The sequence below is a fragment of the Arachis hypogaea genome, chromosome 14 (genome assembly GCF_003086295.3).
Source record: "Arachis hypogaea cultivar Tifrunner chromosome 14, arahy.Tifrunner.gnm2.J5K5, whole genome shotgun sequence".
In the NCBI taxonomy this organism is placed as follows: domain Eukaryota; kingdom Viridiplantae; phylum Streptophyta; class Magnoliopsida; order Fabales; family Fabaceae; genus Arachis; species Arachis hypogaea.
Genome location: NC_092049.1, coordinates 126,857,333 through 126,875,458, shown reverse-complemented (window position 1 = coordinate 126,875,458; position 18,126 = coordinate 126,857,333). Strand labels below are relative to the sequence as shown.

The following is an 18,126-nucleotide window of genomic DNA, read 5'->3' as shown; positions in this document are numbered from 1 at the left end:
GAAGATCATGAAGAACACTATGAATGCATGATATTTTCGAAAAATGCAAGATGAACATGCAATTGACACCAAACTTAAAATCTGACTCAAGACTCAAACAAGAAACACAAAATATTTTTGGTTTTTATGATTTTATGATTTTTTTTTTTGGATTTTTCGAAAATTAATGTGAGAAAGAAAAATAAAGATTCCAAAATCTTTAAGAAGAACTCCAGGAATCTTCCAATATTAGCCCAAAGCTCCAATCAAATGGTTGGACATGGCTTAATAGCCAGCCAGCTTTAGGATATAAATCAGGCATGCAACAGCTGATATTCAAATTAACTTGCCTCTATGTTGATGGTTGGAAGCCCCTATCCAAAAGAATTAGACATGGCTTTACAGCCAGCCAGGCTTCAACATGCTTCATGAAACTCTAGAATTCATTCTTAAAAATTTAGAATAATTTTCGAAAACAGATGAGAAATTTATGAAAGATTTTTGAACAATTTTTGAAAATAAAACAAAAAGAAAATTACCTAATCTAAGCAACAAGATGAACTGTCAGTTGTCCAAACTCGAACAATCCCCGACAACGGCGCCAAAAACTTGGTATGCGAAATTGTTACTCTGAGGTTGTAAAATTTGTTGTTCGTTTTCTCCCTGGCAATGGCGCCAACAACTGATGCACATTACCATGGTCCAAATATAACTTCACAACTTCGCACAACTAACCAGCAAGTGCACTGGGTCGTCCAAGTAATAAAACCTTACGTGAGTAAGGGTCGATCCCACGGAGATTGTTGGTATTAAGCAAGCTTTGGTCACCTTGTAAATCTCAGTCAGGCGGATAATAATTGATTATGGAGTTTTCGAAAATTAATAATAAATAAATAGAAAATAAAGATAGAAACACTTATGTAATTCATTGGTGAGAATTTCAGATAAGCGTATAGAGATGCTTTCGTTCCTCTGAACCTCTGCTTTCCTGCTGTCTTCATCCAATCCTTCCTACTCCTTTCTATGGCAAGCTTTCTGTAAGGGCATCACCGTTGTCAATGGCTACATCTCATCCTCTCTGTGAAAATGGTCCAAATGCTCTGTCACGGCATGGCTAATCATCTGGAGGTTCTCGATCATACTGGAATAGGATTTCCTATCCTTTTGCGTCTGTCACTATGCCCAGCACTCGCGAGTTTGAAGTTCGTCACAGCCATCCCTTCCCAGATCCTACTCGGAATACCACAGACAAGGTTTAGACTTTCTGGATCTCAGGAATGGCCATCCATGGGTTCTAACTTATACCACGAAGATACTAATAACTCGGGCTCGGTCCCCTGTATTAGATATCTAAGAGATACTCATTCTAGCTTGGTTGCATGTAGAACGGAAGTGTTTGTCAGGCACGCGTTCATAAGTGAGAATGATGATGAGCGTCACATAATCATCACATTCATCATGTTCTTGGGTGCGAATGGATATCTTAGAAGCGGAATAAGTTGAATTGAATAGAAAACAGTAGTACTTTGCATTAATTCATGAGGAACAGCAGAGCTCCACACCTTAATCTATGGAGTGTAGAAACTCTACCGTTGAAAATACATAAGTGAAAGGTTCAGGCATGGCCAAGAGGCCAGCCCCCAAAACGTGATCACAGGATCAAAAATACAATCCCGGATGTCTAATACAATAGTAAAAAGTCCCATTTATACTAAACTAGCTACTAGGGTTTACAGAAGTAAGTAATTGATGCATAAATCCACTTTCGGGGCCCACTTGGTGTATGCTTGGGCTGAGCTTGAATGTTACATGTGCAGAGGCTTCTTCTGGAGTTGAACGCCAAGTTGTAACGTATTTTTGGCGTTCAACTCTGGTTCGTGACGTGTTTCTGGCGTTTAACTCCAGACTGCAGCGTAGAACTGGTGTTCAATGCCCTTTTGCGTCGTCTAGACTCGGCCAAAGTATGGACTATTATATATTGCTGGAAAGCCCTGGATGTCTACTTTCCAACGCAATTGGAAGCGCGCCATTTTGAATTCTGTAGCTCCAGAAAATCCACTTCGAGTGCAGGGAGGTCAGAATCTAACAGCATCAGCAGTCCTTCTTCTACCTCTGAATATGATTTTTGCTCAAGTCCCTCAATTTTAGCCAGAAAATACCTGAAATTACAGAAAAACACACAAACTCATAGTAAAGTCCAGAAATGTGAATTTAACATAAAAACTAATGAAAACATCCCTAAAAGTAACTAGATTCTTCTAAAAACATACTAAAAACAATGCCAAAAAGCGTATAAATTATCCGCTCATCAAACGCCATGATAGGAATCTTGGCAGTGGTATATGTGAGAATGGTGTGTTGATTTTGGATTGATGAGTGGGACACTTAGAGGTGGATAGTTGTTTGAACGATTTGTTTAATTAGGCTTGAATTGATTGTGACATGACTATTTAGAGTAGATGGGGCTTGTAATTGACATTGGTATAGTTGGATTTGAATTAGGATGAAAGTTTGTGAAATTGAGCACTTGTGTAGAAATCGTAGAATCACTAGTTGTTAGACAACTGATATTATAGGTTTTGAATGATTAGAATGTGAATTGGGAAAACATTATGTAGATGGTGAAATTGTTAAGTGTTGAGGTAGGTAGGGTATGAATTGGGCTTGAACTTTGCTGAGTTTGATATTGGTTGGCATGTGATGGTAGTTACGATAAATGGGATTCATCAGATGCTTAATATGTAAGGTTGTGTCGTTACACTTAAGGAAGAATAAGTGGAGTGAGAGATTTTGAAATTTGTTGATTGAGGTCCTAGGTAATGTGTTCATGAAAATCAAGAATTTTGAGGAAAATTTTGATTTAAACATAGAGATGCACAAAGGACCTAAGTTACCATTGGATTCTTAGTGGATGAACATCAGAGTGACGCAGCAGAAGTTTGCTAGAGCGTTAACATAGTATGGTAATAATAAGGAATAGTAAGGTATGATTAGAAATTTTTCATGCTTTGAGTACTTAAAAGGTTAGTGAACTAATGCAGATAATGATTCTAGATAATTGGGATAAATTGTGGCTATGAGCTTTGATGGTTCTAAAATGGATGAGAAAATGATCGTTGATGCGTAATTGGATTTAGATGATGAGTGAGTGCAAGACTTCGTGTTTGAGGGATGAGCACTATGACATTTGGTCATGGTGACCTTGGATTTAGATTGAGATTTATAATGATTGGTTTTGAAAGACGAATTTGAAAACCATTAAATTGAAATGCTGATGTTGTACTGAGATTAGTTTGAGGGAACCCGTGACGGGTGGCAAACTCTAGTTTTTAGGGGAGGAGATATCGAAATTTTCCCAAGAATTTGAAAGAGTGTTGGTTATAGTTTTGAAAATGATTTTTGATTTGAGTAACTTTAACAAAAGAGATGTGTTTCGAATGCTTTTATAGATTATTAAAGAAAATCGGATTCTTATAATTTTGTTAACTTGTTATTTCAAACTCATTTTATTTCTAAAAACGAAGAGAGTTTTGATTAATTAGTCAAAGTCTTTAAAACAGCAATTTATATATAAATTCAAGGGTTTGGGAATAAGAAAGTAAGTCTGGAGGTTATGCTTGGAGTTGAGCTGTGATTAGTGGTAATTGGCTTGACAGAGAGAGAGAGGATAATAGTGGAGTGTGATTAAGGTATGGTGATAATTTTTGGTTGATTATAGTGATGTGGGATGATGACTATGATTAATGATGATGGTGATATTATTGATGACATGATTTGAGATTTAATAAGGTGTGAGTTGATGAGATGACGAGAGTAATGAACGAGGCTGTTGGTCGGCGTTGGACAAATGATCTAGACCCTCGAAGATAGAGGAATCAGAGCGCGGCAACGGAAGCTCGCAGAGTAAAAAGACATTGAGACTACTATGCGTTGGATATATATAAAGGCAGACTACGATCACGTACTCGTAGTGGCGAATGGAATTTTCGAGGGCAAAAATTTCTGTTAGGGGGTTAGAATGTAAAATCTGGTCAAACTGTAATTAATTAAATAATAAATTAAATAGGAGCGAATATGGTTAGAAAATTTAGCAATTGGAATTTGATCATTTAAATATGATATTTGGACTCAGTGAATTTTTCTAAGTCGGAAAACATAGTTTTTGAATAAAAAATACGCACTGAAAATTTGACCAGCAGTACTGACTGCGGTCTGTCTGGTACTGTAGCTGAGAAAATTAATTAGAAGTGAATAATTTTAATAAATAAGAATTTATAATTTGGAAAGATAGAAATATTTAAAATACGATTTAAAACTCTAATCTTAAAGCTTTTGACCCAAAGTTGGGCCAACGAACTAAAACAAGTGAACCGAGCCTATATGGGCCCAAGACCCAACATATATAAACATTAGTTATAAGCATTTCATCTCATTTATCCTAGAGAATGAGAGAGGGGGCGGATAGAGAGAAGAGAGAAAGAAAACTTAGCTTTTCAAACTTCAAATCACCATAACTTTCTCTCCGAAACTCTGATTGACGAGCCGTTTGCGGCCACGCATCGCTTTTTTCATCTTCTTCGATTTTATCTAGTTATTGTGGTGAGTATTTCATTTATCTCTGCCCAGTTTTCGAAATTCCCCACTGTTATGCGTTTTTGAGTAGTTAGTGTTAAAATCTTGTGATTTTGGTTGTTTAGGGATACTCTAACATGGATTCTAAGTGAGCTATGTCCTTATTTCATATGGACTAAGGTAAGAAGTGCTCAAACCCTTGTGATCTATCATTTTCATGATCCCTAGGTTGATTGTAAGTGTGAAATTGGTTATGTTAGAGTATTGGTTGATTTTGGTGCACAATTGGGAGGTTGGTGTTGCTTTTGGAGCTTTGGTGAGGCTTGGAGCTAAGGGTTGATGGAGACTTCCAAGAAGAAGCTCAATTATTTTGGCTACCAGAGGTACGGTTTAAGTTTCATTTAAGTACCGTGTGGTGTGATGAGAATTCTTAGGTTAGATGCCCCTAGGATTAAGTTTGGATTGTGTAAGTGGTTGGTACTAAAATGTATAGTCGATATGCAATGTAAATTAATGATTGGGTTGAGAAATGTGTGAATTGTATGTTTGGTGTGTTGAGAAATTGATAAATTGGATAATGAATATTAGTTTGTGGAATACGCATTTAAATTGTGAATTTGGGCCGGAGGCCGTGAATCTTGGGCCAGAGGCCGCAAAGAGGTAAAGAAGGTAAGTGATGTGTGTATTGTGTGATATCGTATGAGATTGAAGGGAATTGTGATTGTTGTTATTTGGTTACAAGGGATTGTATGGATTATGTGGTTATTGGTTTTGAGGGAGGAATTGATGTCTTTGTTGATAATGCACGTGAGTTGTATATGATAACATGGATTTATATGTATTGGGGTTGATGGAATTGGTATTGTTGGAACTTAAGATGTGGAATGAAATATATTATATGGTATTTTGATTGAAATTGAGTTATTTGATTGAGATTGGTCAAAATGGTGGATTGGTGGATTGTGAATTTAATGAGAATGTTGAAAATATGAGTTCTACAGGTTTGAGGTTGATTTGGTAAGTTTTGGTTGGTTTTGAAAAGGTTTGAAATTGGTTTGTGTTGAAAATTTGGTTTTGTTGGTTTTTATGAAAGTTGTGATTTTGGCCTACTTTGACATAGAAAAACTCGATCTCTGGATCCCCGATTTGTATCAAACTTGTTTAGAAATAAAATTGGATCCGAGATGTTTATGCCGTTCAAAGAACGGGTGGAAAATGATTTGAAACGAAAATTTATGCCCGTCGGAAGTTTGGGGTTTGAAAATGTGATCCTGCAGCTTTTTAAACTTAGTAAAATTTTTGGTAAAACATACTTCGACGTGCACGCATGCCCGACGCGCACGCATGGCCAACGCGTGCACGTCACTCACGATTTTTACTCTCTCACACGTGCGCCTGGCCGACGCGTACGCGTCGCCGTATTGATGCAGGTGCCCTAGTAGAAAATCCAGAGAGTTACGCTGGTACTGTGCCAGTTTTGTGCGAGGAGCACAAAATGTACCCACGCGTACGCGTGACTAATGCGCACGCATCATACTACCTCTCTGATTTCCATGCGTGCGCATGGGCGACACTCACGCGTCATGTAAGACCCAGAATTTTCAAATAAATCTTATTATGAATTAATTTTAATTCATTTGTTCATTAGAAATTTTATTCTCAGAAATTATTTTATTAAAGTTAATTAAATCAAAAAAATTAAATCAGGTTTTGATAATTAATTAGAATTTTAGCTAATTTTATAATTATTGAATTATTTTCTATATTTAAATTATAAGATTGCTAGTTATGAAATAATAAGAATTTTATATGATTTGATTTTAGATAATTTAATTTATATCATTTAATACATTAGTTAAAGATAAAGAAAAAAAATTAATTATATTACTATGAATTTTCAATTAGAGTAATTTATTGAGAATTAATTAGTGTTTTTATACCACAAATAATATTTTAAAGTAACATTAGAGATTAAATTAGTTTTTCAAAAATTAATACTTTATGCTCCAATTTTATTAAAATTATTTTACTCAAATCAAACCTAAAATCCCCAATTCCATATACAAACCCTAACCTTAATTAACACACATTTTTCCTTTATTCCAAATGAACCATAGCCGCCACAATTGTTTTCTTTCATTAACTAAACATATCAGAAAAAAGAAAAAGGAAAGAAAAGAAAAAAAAATGTTGAGGGAGAGAGGGAGAAACAGAGTCAGAGAAGAGAGGAGAGGGAGACGGCCAGCGCTGGTGGCCCGAGCTGTTCGCCGCCATCGCTGATTAGCACCGACGCGAAGGAGGGAACCCGAGGAGAAGAAGAACAACGTCGTTCTATCATTCCTTGCCGCGGATGAAGCTCGCCGCCGCTGCACCATGCCTCGCGAACCACTGCTGTGCCGTGCCTGTCGTCGTCTTCGCGGGTTCCGGTCGTCATCGTCATCTCTGCTGTGAAGCCCGTCGCCGCCGTCCTTCTCGCCATGAAGCCAGCGCCGCCACACACCACGTCGTTCGTCACCATCGCAAAGAAGCTCAGAACCGAGGGAGAGAGCCGCGCGAGAAGAAGGAGGTGTCGCCGTCTGTGGAGCTCGCGTCGTTGCCGTCGCCGTCGACGCAGATCTGACCAGAGGAGAAGAGGGAAACGTGACCAGAACGGGATGGAAGGGAAGGAAGCCACCTTCGTCGCCGTCGAGCCATCTCCGCCGCTGTTGCCGTCGGAAACCGCCATTGAAGCTTCTGTTTTCTTGGTAAGCTCTAGCCCTGTTCTGGTTTATCTTCCTTATCCATCAAAATTTGTTACCGTAAGGGTCGTCGCTTGAGTCGTATATGTTTGATAATGTTGTAGTGAGTTTTTCCATTGTGGGCTGAAGCCACTGCCGTTGAGGCTTGCCGGAGTTAACCGCTGAAGCTGCGGCTGCGCTGTACTTTAGTTCCTTGTTGGTACCGTAAGTCGTTCTTGCTTCGAAATTCTTTTAGTCGCTATTCTGTTATGTGGCTGGGGTTTTGCAATGCTATTTGCTATTTGATTGAGTTTCGGTTATTTCTTGTTGCGATTAGAGTAACTATGGTTGCTGCAAAAGTGGTTTGGAGCCGTGGTTGAGGCTGCCGCTATGATGAGCCAGGGGAAAAAGCGATTCAACGCGTTTAATTATGCGGATTGTGAATAATTGAGGTAGGGTTTTTCTTAAAGTCTATTTTACATTACAGAGTTGTGATAAATATATATTAATGCAAAAAGATATATTTCTGTGATTATATTTGTCTTGTGGATGTGATGGTTTGTTGGACTGGATTATTGGGTGCTTGATTGCTTGAGTGAAGTACGGTTGTTGATAAGAAGTGGATTTGAAAAGTTATTTACTTGATTATTAGGAAAAGTGGTTTTTCTTGGTTTGAAGTTAAAGCGGTTTGATTTTGATTCAGTCTCATTTTATAAATGATTGGAATTGGTCTGGTTTGAAAATAATTTGATACTGGAATTGGTTGAATTTTGGAAAGTGATTGAGATTTGGAAATGGTTTGAGAAATGTTTGGATGGGACCCGAAAAGGGTGGCAGTATCCGAGTTTTAGAGGAGATGCTGCCGAAATTTTATAAAATTAGAAGTTTCATTGAAAGTAGTTATTTTAAAAAGGTTTTAAGTATTATATGATTTAAAACTACCTCATTTATCAAAGAAAGAGTTATGTTTTGAATTGAGAATTGTTAGTGAACGGAATGGAAAGAAGGATGATTGAGAATTTTCTCTGAAATATGGTTTTTGAATGAATTTGAAAATGAGATTTGGATTGATGAATGATTATGATGTTGAGAATGTTGAGATATGATATTTGAATTATTGATATGGCTTATGAATTTGATATATCTGAGATACGAGGTTCCCTGGATTAAGTGTCGTGGCTTGCCACCACGTGTACCAGGTTGAAAACTTGATACTCTGTTGACCCTATGACGTAAGTGTGACCGGGCACTATATAAATTCCGGGGAATGTTACCCCCATTGAGCAATATTGATTATTTGAGAAAAACTATGCATAGACTCTTGGGGATGCACGTCGGGGGACAGTCTAAGGACAATTCAGACTTGTCAGGTTGGCTGGATAACCGACAGATGAGCCTCATCAGCCATAGGACAGGCATGCATCATATGCATTTGTATGCTTTGTTTGGGTTTGAACTTGTTTTGGTTTGCCTAATTGCTAAACTGTCCTTAACTGCTACTTGAACTATTTGCTGTAACCGCTACCTACTTGTGCTTTCCTTGTCTGCCTTGCCTGTGTTTGTCCTGGTGTACTACATTTGAGAATGAACTTTGATGCTGAATTAATGATGGTGTTGTTTGATTGCGTGGTTGGTTTCTGATTGAGATTTTTCTTATAAGAAAGAAAAGGTTTCGGATTTCTAAAAGATTAAATATTGTTCCTTTGAAAAGGTTTTGAACGATTTCTTATTGGTTTTGAAAAGATTCATAAGGCATTGATAATCACTGAGCTTGAGAACAGTTTTCTTATTAAATATCTTTTTATGACAACTTTGAAAATTCCATGGTGAGACCGTGTGGTTAGGTTCTCACCCCTCTACAGCTTTACCTTTTCAGGAACCAAATGAGGAAGCATTATAGAGAGTTATACTGCGTTTGGTTTATATATGTTGCTGTATTAATTAGATTATTTTCTTCCCTCGTCATTGTTATTACAGGTTTGTAAGAGGGATAGGAATTGTATGTTTTATATGTATAATATATTGAGTCATTATGTAAGGAGTCTTGTATATGAATCTATGCCTGCTTGTATTTTTCTTAAGATAAAGTATTTATTTCTGGTTTTCAAAGAATTCAGCGATACAATGTCGAGTCACAGGATCCTATTTTATTATTTAGTATGTAAAGTAGTCGTAATATTTCTTGCTATCAGAGTAGCGCAGCCGGAAGCGTGACTTCTGATAGCGAGAGTGTTACACGTCACTCTACTTTTCTGCCTTCCATGCGTGCGCATAGGCAACGCGCACCCGTGACCCTGTTTCTAGCAAAAATTGATTGTTGAGTTCTTAAAGCCGAATTTCAGACTTCTAAGCCTTCATTTTCATCCTTTAAGTCCCAAATTTTTATAATATGCCTAGTAATGAAAAGAAGCTAGGGCATGTGGTAACTTGTGGATGAAGTAAAGTGAGAATCAATAATGAATGATGAGTGATGATGATTGTATGAGTTGCTGAGGATGATAGTGGAAGTGTTGTGTATAGTATGAGCCGGATGGCTGTGATAAGAATTGAATTATGGCTGAGTATGTATATGTATATGATTAATGATTAAATGTGGTAAATGAATAATGATGGAAAATGTTAAATGTGATATGTGACCCCGGGTAGTAGGCAATAGCGTTGTCCACTTGCTCCGGGTATGAGATGGGGAAGGAGGATTTCAATAAATGAGTTTAATTATGGAGTTTTGAATGAATGTATGTTTGAGATGCCTGGCTAGTAGCAAGGGTTGTGGTTCGTTCCACTTGCTCCAGGTCAGAGATTGTGACGCCTGGGTAGTAGCAGCAGTAGTGGTAATTCCACTCGCTCCAGGTTAAGCTTTTAAACACCTGCCTGGGTAGATGCAGTGGCATTGATCCACTTGCTCCGGGATGTGGTGAGATATACCTGCCTGGATAGATGCAGTGGCATTGATTCCACTTGCTCCAGGTTTGGTTTGCAACTCCTAGGGTAGATGCAGTGGTTAGCCCCCACTTGCTCCCAGTCGAGGTTTATTTGAGATTTGTAAAATTATCTGAGTTTCGGATTTCTTTGGATAGATGCAGTGGGTTGGCTCCACTTACTCCAGGATGAGATCCAAGATTCTGTTGACCCTATGTAGTAAGTGTGGCCGGACACTGTGAAAGTTTCGGATGAGCTCGCCCCCATAGATAAACACCAGTGTGGGTGTTGTGTGATTATGATTATGATTGTGAATAACTCGAGTTGGGGATGCACGACAGAGGGACAGTCTAATGGTTAGCTACCAGGACTTGTCGGGTTGGCTTTATAACCGACAGGTGAGACTCATCAGCCATAGGGCATGCATACATCATTTGCATATGTTTGAATTGTTTGGGTTTGCCTATTTATTTTGGATTGCTATATCATATATGCTATGTTACCTGATTATGTTCTATTTGTTTTACTTGTACCTTATTGTGTATTATTTGCCTGTATTGCTTGTGTTTGTACAACTGAGAGGTCTCTCATGCTGGTGTCGGTTGACGCTGAGGGCTGTTCTTGATGAGATGAGATGATGATGTAATTGAATAATGATGATGATTATTGAATGAGGTAATTTGAATTCCCTGGGTAGACGCAGTGAAGTGATTTCACTTGCTTCAGGTAGAGAATGAGATAATTTGAGTTCCCTGGATAGACGTAGTGAAGTGTTTTCACTTGCTCCAGGTAGAAAATGAGATAATTTGAGCTCACTGGATAGACGAAGTGAGGTGATCTCACTTGCTCCAGGTGAGGATATGAAATAATGATATAAAATTGATGAGACAGAATAGTTGGGGATAGTTTTGTTTATATTCCTGATTGTGAATTGTCGGAGAGTTAGAAAGTTGGGAAGCATGAGGAATATGAATCAGATTTAGCATTCCCCTTATGACAGTTTCCTATTTATGGATTAGCGAGAACATAGGATGAATATAGTGTAAGGAAGTTCAGGATGTTTAGTGAGTTTTTATTACAATGTATTGTATTTATTTAGCACTTTTATCGTATTGGGAACCCATGGGTCAGGGGTTCTCATTCCGTATATATCTCTTATTTTTCAGATACAGGTACAGGTGCTCAGAAGTGAGCTGTGGTTCAATTGAGAGACGGCGAAGATCTTTATATTCTCTACTTTATATTTTTCTTAGAATCTCTCCACTTTTATTTGAAAAAGCTATATTATGTATTAAACTCTTTTGAAAACTTGCCTATAGAGGTTTTTATGTTTCTTTTGGGAGAGATTAGGAGATACTGTTGTCAACTACTGTTATACTGTACCCTAGCCAGCCTAAACTTTGGGGGTCGCGGCTAGTGGTTATTTACTTATGTTATATATCTATATATTGTCCTTCTGTTATTCTCCTTAATGCCTTTATCTGTATATCGCTTTCGACTTCACGCTTTATCTTTTAGTTGTCGATGCATGAGTGATACATCTTCGCGATTTTATTTTTACTCTTTTCAAGCTTCTCGATTAATACTCCTTTCAATTTTACTTATAACTACATATTAAAAACCCCCTTGAGAGTCGTACCTCCTTATTATCATTGACTTATGACTCGAGTATAAGGATTTAAATATTAGGGTGTTGCATAAAAAAAAAGAAAAAGATGAATAAAAAAAAGAAAAAATGGTGATGATGATGAAAAAAGAAGAAGAAGCAGCAGCAGAAGATGAGGAGGAGGAAGAGGAAGAGTTTTGAATTATGCAGAACTTATCAGCACACATACACCGAAAATTCTTAATATAAATAATACACTCGAATATCTTTGTGTTATAACCAAATATCTTCGTGTTACACCCAAATTTGCTGCAAATACAGAAAAATATTTCTTCTAATGCTATATTTTTCTCTTCTTCTTCTTATTTCTTTCTTTCTTTTAGTTGAATGAATGTAAGTTCATCCTCTTCGAAGTAATTTTGTAGCATTATGTGTTTTTTATTCTTCTTTATTTAATTTTTTTGTTTTTATTCTTGTTAAAAGAGTAAAACAAGAAAAAATTTGAGAAGATAAAACAAGAAAAAAATATGAATAAGAAAAAAAGAAGATGATGATGATGAAAAAGAAGAAGAAGCAACAGAAGATGAGGAGGAGGGAGAATAAGAGTTTTGAATTATGCAGAACTTATCAGTACACATACACCGAAAATTCTTAAACAATAAACTCAAATACATGTTACACCCAAATTTGCTGCAAATAGAGAAAAATATTTTTTTAATGCAGAAGTTTTACATACATTCAATTTAAACCATCAATGATGAAACATTATTCACCTACAAAATCATAAACTACTAACGAAAAAATTAAATAGAATCGAACCACACCTCAACCACTTGATTGGATTCAGAACAATAATCAATTTTATTTTGGTTCAATTGACAATTTGAACTTGAATTATTCGTTATCTTCAACAACGAGATAACTGGTGATGGAGGAGAAAGAGAAAAAGGAAGGAGGAGAAGAAATTCCAATAAAAAAGAAGGAGGAAGAGGAGGAGAAGGAGGAGGTGGTGTTGGTGACGACGATAACGAAAGAGCAAAATAACGAAGAAAAAAAAGAACGTGCAGTAACGGCACGAAAAAGAACGTGTGCGCGTGCATGAATATAAATGACTTTTATAGACTTGCATCAAAAAATAACTTATATGTGGAGAATAATTGTTATAAAAAATATTATAAATTAATGATGATTTCTATTAACTATTAATGTGATGGTAAAATTTGTCATCAATTAAAAGATTCTATACCATATCTTGATTCTCTTTTATATCTTTAAAGATATTATAGACTTGTTTGGGTAAATTTTTTAAAAATATTTTTTTGAGTTATTTTTTAATTTAAAAAAATTATTTAATTTTATATTTGGATATTTTATAAAAAATATTTTTTTATTTGTCAATTATGTTTAGATACAATAATATAAAAATATTATTTATTTATTTATTTATTATATAAAAAATATATTTTTAAAATTTTTTTTTTAAAAAGATATAAATGATAACTTTTTAATTTTTTATTTTGTTAATATTTTTATTTTATTATTAAAAAAATTATTAAATATGTTAAATTTTTTTTTATTAAATTTAATGATACTCAAATAACTACTATATAAAGTATTTTATTTAAAGTTAATGAGTACATGTTCTAGAGTCGGTGTCGTCTTTTATAGTGTTTTTTTTTCTAGCTTCTAACTATTTTGTACAATAATTTATATTTTTTTATTTCAAAGTTTATCTTTAAAGATAGAAATTAGAATTCCGTTATTTGTTTTATTTAATCTATCCGTACTTTTATTTATTTAGTTATATAATGTTAGGCAAGTTTGTAATATACTCCTTTCATATCATATTAGGTGTCTTTTTTAAGTTGTGTACAATTATTAAGACAATCATTAGGTTTTATTGAAAATATTATTTTTTCTCTATATTAACTCTTTAATTTAAACTTCAAACTTTCTCTTTTTAATTATTTAATAATAAAGAGTATCATTAATAAAAATTAATTAATAACTTTTTGAAATAAGAAAATAATATTTAATTTGTAATAAAAATAAAAATAAAAAAACATTAAATAAGACATAAAGACGATACGTTTTACTTTATTTCTCTTTCTACTATTAATAATATCTAACATAAATTATTATCTTTTTTTATTTTAAATAATAAATATTAAATATTAGTCTAAACTATAAATTACTATTGAATTGTCAAATTACTGACAAAAGACTCTAAATTTCTTAACAACTAAAATACTTTCAAAATATTTTAATTTGTCACGTTATCTATAAATAGATTTACCCTTATGAGGTTGATCGTGTGATATTAAATATATTTTTTTATGAATTTAATTTTGATGAACAGTCAATATAAAATAATTTTATACATATATAATTTAATTATGTAACAGTAAATCAGTAAAAATAACTAATTTTTATATTAATTACGTAAATAGTCATCCAAAAAAAATGTATATAATTGGATGATCATGCATATAAAATATTTTATATTATACATAAAAATTAAACTCTCTTTCTATTATATATGAAAGATAAATTTTGTTTTATCTTCTCTTATTTCTTATTAATCAATTTTAATACTAATAAAAAAATACACAAAAATTATGCATACAATATTTCTTCTACCAAATAATAACAAAATCTTAACGAAAAAAAATTAGTAACTACTAACTACTCATAACATTTTGTTTGAGAGATGATAATGCCATTTTTTATTTTGGGAGATGATTTCCCTGATTTTTTAACCTTATAATAAAGTAAAAAGTAACTAGAAACGAGAAAGATGGTAAATAAAATTGGAAACATCAGTCTGATATAATATTTAAGCTTTTTATTATTCGTTGTCCCCTATTGGAAGTTTGAAACACATTTATGGAAAAGGAAAACTAATGTTTTAGAGATAGGACTAAAAATTGTCACAAGGAGGTGGGTATTCACAAATACATTTGTTGGCAATGCAATCTCCACTTGCTATTCTTCCATATGTGTCTTTGCAAAAAGCATTGCACGGCGGACTTAATTTACAAACTACATGAGGGAATGTTGTTTTGCAGTAGCTAACCTCTGCTGTTACTTTCGATAGTCTTTCATTTCCTACACATACATACACATCAAACAGATACAACAATTATTAGTACTCCTGTATGAAACAAGAATATTTTACTTAGTTGTTGTGTCTAATTATTCGTGTATCGATCGGACACATTTCAGACACAACACTTATTTAATATTCATCTTACATGAATAACTTTTGTACCAAACCGAAACTTGATAAAAAAAAAAACATAAAATTACTTTTTAGACATGTTTAAACATATTTAAATATTATCACGTGTCAACGTGTTCATCCTTATTATTCTTAATATACCTTCTTAAAATAAGTTTAGAAATAGTATATATTATTATTTATTAAAATAAAAAAAATTTTAAATACGTTATATAATTAAGGAAAACGTTAAACTAGTTAAAAAATTCATTTATATTTTAATATTAATAAAATATTAAAATATTATTATAATTTATTAAAAAGTATTTTATATATTTTTTATATACATGTCATGTCCCATGTCTTATAAAAATTTAAAATTTGTATATCCTTGTGTCTCATATTATATCATGTCCCGTATCATGCATGTTTTATACAGCCAGTTTCTTATAGAAAAATAAATCAATTTTTACCCTTTTTTTACATAAATTTTTATAAATTAATCAGAAATTCTTCAAAAAAAAAGTTTTTCAGTTTTTTATATAAAAATAAAAAGAATATATTCTAACTAAATAATTTTTTAAGTTATTTTAAACGTGAAAATAAATCAAATTGTAAAATTACCTTTTTAATGATCATAAATAAGCACAAGTGCACAACCTTAAAATGTGTTCCTTATGACATTTTCTGGCACTTTTTTTGGGTTTAAAAACGATATTTTTCATGTATATGCAAAAAATAATTAGATTTTTAAAGAAATGAATTTCCAATTTTATAAGTAAATAAACATAAATCAGTTTTCAATTATTTTTAACAATATAAAAAACCATTCTTCTTTTTAACAATAAAATAAATTATAAGGCAAATAGTCTCATTTTCGTGCAACAGGATAAGAAAATTAAACCTTATTTATTAGATAACTAATAAAACATACCGATGCCAATGGAAAAAATAAAGAGAACGATGAGAACATAAGTAAAGGCTTTCATCTTAATTCTTATTAGCTTGAGCAGCCTTCACTCTTCAGGTTTGCCTTGTTATGTACATGAAACAACTTATACATGTCTATCCATATATATATGCCTTTGATGGCATCTTTTATTTACTATAGTATACTAAAATTAATTACATTTTAACAAAATAAGAGGAGGGTACATTCTTGTTATGGTACCTAATTAATTTTATAATTATTCTATTATCAAAGTCAAACCACATAATTACCATTTCTAATAAAAAAATAATTAATTAAGAAATTAATAAGTAAAATTTAATTTTAATACAGCACGAATAATATAAAGAAGTTTTATATGTATATCTAATTATGTATCATTACTATATCAACAAAATAACTACTTTTAATAATCACTACCAAAAAAAATATTGAATATTATTGGATTTATTGGCAAATTTACGAAATAAATTTGATGGTAACATACTTTCCCATCAGATTTAACGACAGAATAAATCTGACGGTATAAATTTTACCGGTAACTAATTATTGTTGGATTTATTTTTGCACTGGTAATTACCGTTGGATTATGATTTCAAGACATGAAAATCAAACGTTGCTAAACTTATTGGCGTCGTGCGCTATGTATTTTGCTCTACGCTAGAGTCGAAAAAATTTGACGGTAAATCTCATTGTACATTTTTATTTTTAATTAAACTGGTTGATCTTTACCGTCGAATAATTTTAACGGTAGATTTATTTTTAATTAAATTGGTTGATCTTTACCCTTGGAGAATTTTGACCTATTGATTTTCTGCTCATCTACTTCTCTGTGTTCTGTTCACATTCAATACCCATCCTTGAACCAATTACGGTAGAGCTGAAGTGTTATATCCGAAAGTCCTAACCATTTAGTCAGCCGACACTTATAGCACAAACACCTAGATACACCTTGAGACCTAAACGGTTCCATATTGAATACATACGCAACAAAATCGTTAACCCCGCAAAGAACTCAAATTTTAACCCCCTCTCCCGCCCACCGTTATCCCCATCATACATTCATAGATGATGACTTGGAATTGTTTTGTCACAAAACTCTTAAATTCAACCAACAATACAATTTATTAAAATTTTTAAAAAATTTGGTAGAATTTCTTCTATAATTAGAATTTTTCATCAAATTTAACTTTTATTTTTTTACAAACCAAACATGTTTTAAACAATTTAAACGAAAATTCGGTAGAACTTTTCATTAATTCAAAAAAATCCACCAAATAAGTTTATCACTTTTTACAGAGGAAACAATTGCAGGGATAATATATTAGAAGAAATAACATTCAATAAAATATAAAATCATAGCCGTTCTAGTGCGTAACCCCTTATTACTCCACAATTTTTCGACAAACAAAGATTTTGAGAAGGCTCCACTACGCAAACTTCTTCCACTTTCGTCCTAAAACTCTATCATAGAAAAAGTAAGTTCAACGTAAAACATAAAGAGCATAGCACGTTTACAGATATAAAACCAACCTGAGTATTGCATGAACAACTTATGATTAAAGTTATACAACTTTAAAAAAATCCTAAAATAGAAATAAAGTTAGTAAAATCTAAAAACTAATAATCAAAACTTAAAAATCTAATCTGAAAAATTAATAAAGGAAGTGAAATATAAAAATTAATAACCCTAAATGTTTATTTACTTTTATCAAAATTAAACTTAAAAAATTTGTAATTGATCTTATGTTTTAAACTAAAAACTAATTAGAAAAATATTATATTACCTTATAATAGAATATAACAAACAATGTTATTCTTTTTTCCATTCATGTTATTAATAAGAAAAATTAACAACTTATAATTCAGTAATCATCATTCTAATTACATATTTTCTAACTCATAACAAATTAAGATTTAAGATTTAAGTACTCTAAAATTCTTAGTGAGTGAATTATCTAGAGACAGTGATGGTGCAAAAAAACTTCTCCAGCGTGGTGGTGGCAGCAGTAGTAACCAACTTGGATGGATACATTTATGCATTTAAGATTTCAGTTTAAAAATTATAAATGTAAAATAGGATACAATATGAAGAGGGAGGAATCTAACCTACCCAAACAGAGGAAGGAGGCAGCTCCGACAAGCAGTGACGATAGCGACAAAA

General features: G+C 33.1%; 2 long non-coding RNA genes across 3 annotated transcripts; one reads left to right on the top strand and one right to left on the bottom strand.

The window, feature by feature from the left end:
• The first annotated feature begins 6,659 nt into the window (after positions 1-6,659).
• LOC140178352 (uncharacterized) lies at positions 6,660-11,659 on the top strand. Of its 2 annotated transcripts, none has more exons than XR_011871259.1 (4): positions 6,660-7,295; positions 7,394-7,493; positions 7,606-7,720; positions 11,354-11,659. It is a non-coding gene; the product is annotated as an uncharacterized lncRNA (long non-coding RNA). The 2 variants fall into 2 exon arrangements; XR_011871260.1 differs by lacking the exon at positions 11,354-11,659 and adding an exon at positions 9,131-11,347.
• Positions 11,660-14,618: 2,959 nt separating this feature from the next.
• On the bottom strand, positions 14,619-16,048 carry LOC114925103 (uncharacterized). The gene is made up of 2 exons (XR_003813287.2): positions 15,948-16,048; positions 14,619-14,901 (listed from the first exon to the last, which is right to left on the bottom strand). It is a non-coding gene; the product is annotated as an uncharacterized lncRNA (long non-coding RNA).
• Positions 16,049-18,126: the final 2,078 nt, after the last annotated feature.